The sequence below is a fragment of the Primulina tabacum genome, chromosome 8, assembly GCF_025594145.1.
Source record: "Primulina tabacum isolate GXHZ01 chromosome 8, ASM2559414v2, whole genome shotgun sequence".
NCBI lineage: Eukaryota > Viridiplantae > Streptophyta > Magnoliopsida > Lamiales > Gesneriaceae > Primulina > Primulina tabacum.
The window spans coordinates 19,407,510-19,412,695 of NC_134557.1; positions in this window are offsets into that span (position 1 = coordinate 19,407,510).

Consider the following 5,186-nt stretch of genomic DNA (forward strand, 5'->3'; position numbering starts at 1 on the left):
TGTTCGGTATAATCATCATATGACTACCCATCTGCATGTTTGGACATCTCTATGCCCTTACCAAGAAACGCAGTACACAACATCACAGAAACTAGTCTCAAGCTCAAGCGACCTTTATCCATGTTTTAGGCGGCTGAATCGACTAGGAACGAATTTAGAATATGCAGCGTTTATAAATGAGTTTCAACATCGAATTACGATTCATTTGTATTAAAGCATAATCAAGGACTTTATCTATGCTGTTTGCATGGGTATACAGATAAAGTATAACAAGACCATAAATAGTTAAATTATATTAAAATAAAGATTGTTTATTTCACTTGAGTCAATAAATTCCCTAGCCAACCGTTGGCTTGCAGGGCATCTACTCTAACAATCTCCCACTTGCCCTAGAGCTAACTACCCTTAACTTTAATCCCATTGCTTCGCGATGCTTATGAAACAATGGTCCTGGCAAGGGCTATATAAGTGGATCAGCAACATTATCTGCAGAGGGGACTCTTTCGACTGATATGTCTCCTCTTCCCACAATCTCCCGTATGATGTGGAACTTCCTCGGTACATGTTTGGATCGCTGATAAGACATTGGTTCCTTTGCTGCGCAATGGCACCAGTGTTGTTGCAGTACGACGGGACTGGATCAACTCCATTAGGAATAACGCCCAACTCTTGGACAAAATTCCTCATCCAAACTGCCTCTTTGGCTGCATCAGATGCAACAATGTATTCAGCTTCAGTGGTGGAATCCGCAACGGTGTCTTTCTTGGAACCTTTCCAAGAGACAGCCGCACCATTAAGCATGAATACAAAGCCAGAGGTCGATTTTGAATCATCTACGTAACATTGGAAGCTAGAATCAGTGTAGCCTTCCAATTTCAATTCTCCACCCCCTAGACCATGAACAAGTTCTTAGTCCTTCTCAAGTACTTAAGAATATCTTTCACGGTCTTCCAATACATTGGACGAGGGTTTGCCTGTTATCTGCTTGTAACACTCAGAGCGTAAGCAACATCAGGACGTGTCTATATCACACCACACACGATACTACCAATGGCTGATGCATATGGAATACGTGTCATCATCTCTATCTCTTCATCAGTTTTGGGACACAAAGCTTTAGATAGAGTAACACCATGACATATTGGTAAGTATCCTCTCTTGGACTCTTCCATAGAGAATCGTTTCAAAATGGTATCGATATAAGTGGCTTGGGTGAGTCCTAGCATCCTCTTTGATCTATCTCTATAGATTTGTATTCCCAATACGTAGGATGCTTCACCCATGTCTTTCATGGAGAATTTACTGGCTAACCATACTTTAGTTGATTGCAATAATCCTACATAATTCCCAATGAGCAGGATATCATCAACATAAAGTACTAGGAATGTCACTACACTCCCACTAACTTTCTTGTACACACATGGTCCCTCAGGATTCTTAGCAAAACCAAACTCTTTGATAGTGCTATCAAATCTGAGGTTCCAACTCCTTGATGCCTGCTTGAGACCATATGTAACATCCCAGATTCGACGACTGTCCTCATTGTACCAAGACGAGTCTTTCCAGCGTGCTTATGTCCTCGCTCACACGCACCCTGGGAAACTTCCCAGGAGGTCACTCATCCCAAAATTGTCCCAAGTCAAGCACGCTTAACTTTGAAGTTCTTATGTGATGAGCTACCGAAAAGAAGATGCACCTTCGTGATATGAGTAGTAACAATCAAATCTTTTAAGCCCTCTTCAACTGTACAGTCCATTACATTGAACAGTCTCGGAATCCCTCTCATTCCGGTGTGGGATCGGTTCATTCATGTTCCCTCCACCTAGAAGCCTGCCAGGAGCCGCTCATTGTCCGTGCAACTGATGGCACCGGCGATCACCCCCCGCCCTCTTCGGCCCCGGGCCTCACATGCCCACCAGCTTCCGCTTGGTTCGTCCCCGAACCACACCGTACTAAGAGAGGTCGGCTCTGATACAAACTGTAACGTACCGTACTTTTACTACTTCAAAATTTGCGAAAAAATTAAAAATTTTCTTAAACATAAAATTTCATACGGTCGTCACTTGTCATTTAACTTAATAATATTAAAATCAACATTCCCAACTAATATTTTCCAACAAAGTACTTGTTTCAAATCATCTCACATCCAACATAAAAACATAATATTTTAAAGTTTTCATAAAACATAAACATAGTGGTCCTCGGGTTTAGCCTTCCACTCAGTCCAAGCCTGCCCCTTGGTCGCCACCTCCTGTCTCCTTCTCAACGTACTCACCTGCATCGATCAAGTCTAGTGAGTCTAAAGACTCAACATGTATAAACTGGGAATAACGAGTATTACATAATAAAACCACATACAACTTCAAAATATAACATATATACTTGAAACTTAAACTTTCATAATAACTTTGAACTCTCATAAACTTCTTTGAACTTGAACATACATACTTTGAAACTTGAATTTGCATAATAACTTGAACTTTCATAAACTTGAGCTTTGCATAAACTTTGAACATACATGCATACATAATATGACGTGCCATCACATAAACTTTTCTTTAAACATGCTTTCATACTTCAACATACTTAACTTCATCATTTTGCGTAGATGATGTTTCAAAGCAAGTGACCCATAACATAATAAATGCCTGATCAGACAAACCACAGTACTGGGCTGACAGGGACGTATCCACTGCCACATACATGAGATCCCTGTTCATAATTTAACAGGCCAGTTGATCCACGTTCATAATTTAACGCTTCACAACCACGATCTAACCCGTTCATAATTTAACGGGCGGATTGGTCCCCGTTCATAATTTAACGCTTTCCAATCTTAACTTCAAACCCGTTCATAATTTAACGGGGTGGAGAGGTCCTCGGCCACGTTCACCGACTTCCAAATCATTAACTTTTGGTCACAAGACATTTAGCATACCTCAAAAACTTCAAATATTTTCTTTGCACGTCATACATACTTACTTTGCATTGAGGGATTCGTTGGATGTCAATCGGGTCGTTGCTGCAACATACTAATATGAATACATAAACTTAACTTGTACAACTTAAACGTAAATGTCATGCTTAATCCCAAGCTAAATAAATTCTTAGAACATTCTATAATTTCCCATGACATAACCCTGTAAAACATCATATTAAACCATGGTATAAAACCTCAAATCAAACCTTAAATAATAAAAGAATATACCTAAAATCTGAAGGTACACGGACCCCGTCCCTAGGTCCGTATCATGGTCCGTGTTCGTGCGCTTAAAAATTGTTGTGATGAAATAAGAAGGCACGGACACCGTACCTACCTCCGTGTCCGGGTCCGTGTCCGCTCTGTTCGACGAATTATTTTATGAAAATTTTGCGACATGTCTATTCTCCCAATTAACACATAAGGCATCAAGATTCATCACTATGAGACCATTCTAGAACACCATAACAATGAACTAAACTTTTATAATCACCCTACAATTCATACGACCCAAAATATTGTCATTTATATTAAAGTTTATTTCTTACGACATCTTAATAATTCAAGCTCTTAACGACATGAATCAAAACCTCAAAAATACTCTAAACATCATTACTAACTTTCTTATATGCAACAACGATCACGCGTCGATCCCCAACAAAGCCTGCAACATAAAAACTTCAAGAACATATTAAAATTCATAACTTTCTTGAAACACGATTTGAGCAGTCATACTAAAAACTCCATAACTCACTCGTTTTTAATCCAAATAACTCGAATTTTATATCAAATCGAACGTATCAAAAAGATCTACATTTTTGTAATTAAACGTTTTCTCAAAACATGTACCGAAAAATTGCAATTTTCGAAAGAACAGCGAAACATGAGTTTTCAGATCTAAAAATAACAGTCATACTAAAAACACCATAACTCACTAGTTTTTAATCCAAATAACTCGAATTTTATATCAAATCGAAGGCATCAAAAAGTTCTACGATTTTCATGTTGAAAGTTTTCTCAAAATCAATACCGAAGAATCGCAGTATTTTACAGAACAGCAAAAACGTGAATTTGGTGATCCAAAATTGTTTCAAACTTGATCTAGACGTGATTGCTCAAACTTCTACGCATCACACATATAATTTTGGCATAAATAACAACACAACGCATAATATGACAAGATCGATGCATCAAGAACAGAATATACGTGCCTTTTGATATTTAAAAATACCGAAACGACGATACCGAAGCGGAGATGATACGGGAGACGATCTGGGACGAACTTAGCTCAATTTCTTCAAAGAAAACTTACTAAATATATGCTGGAAATTTTTAGAGGAGATGTGCTCGTTGAATGAAAAAAAAGAAGGAAGAAAATGAAATAAATAAATTGAGAGAGGAGTCTTTTAAAAACACAACCTTCTCTTTAGTCAAAAAGTTTAATAGCATGTTTTGTTTTGTGTTTTGTGTTGTGTGTGTGTATGTGTATATGTGTGTGTAAATGTGTGAGTGTGTGTGTGAGTCAAAGTGTGTGTGCTTGTGTGTTGATATATATATGTGTGTATATATATATACCTACATATATATAAACAATTGTAACATATGTATTTAATATACTAAAAAAATCTATTTAAAAATATTTAACATACTAATTTAAAATAAATCTCATATTAACCCCATTATAAATTTTAAATTTAAATAAGATGCACAAATACTACAACTTTAAAATTTTAAAATCAATTAATCATTTAAATAATTAAGCTCTTAAATTACTAAAATTAATTAAATTATTTAAAATACTCCATCCTTATCTTAAATAAAATACTGCATTAAAATTTACTAAAAAAAAATCGTCCCTATCTCCTTTCCTCGATCTCGCCTCGAATAATCGCCTGAAACATAAAACTCTAGAAAACATTTTAACATACATTAAATAAACATAAATAATTAAAATAATAAATTTCATAAATTAAATATATGCATGGATTTTACGTATACTGATTTTGGACTTTACACCATATATTGATCTCTGAAGTTTGCATACCTTATGCTCACTTCCTATTGATGTGTATCCCTCAGGTTGAGACATATCAATTTCCTCTTTGATACCTCCATTGAGGAATGCAGTCTTTACATCAATTTTTCATATCTCATAGTCATACTATGCTGCTATGGCTAGTAGTATTCTAGTGGACTTAAACATAGC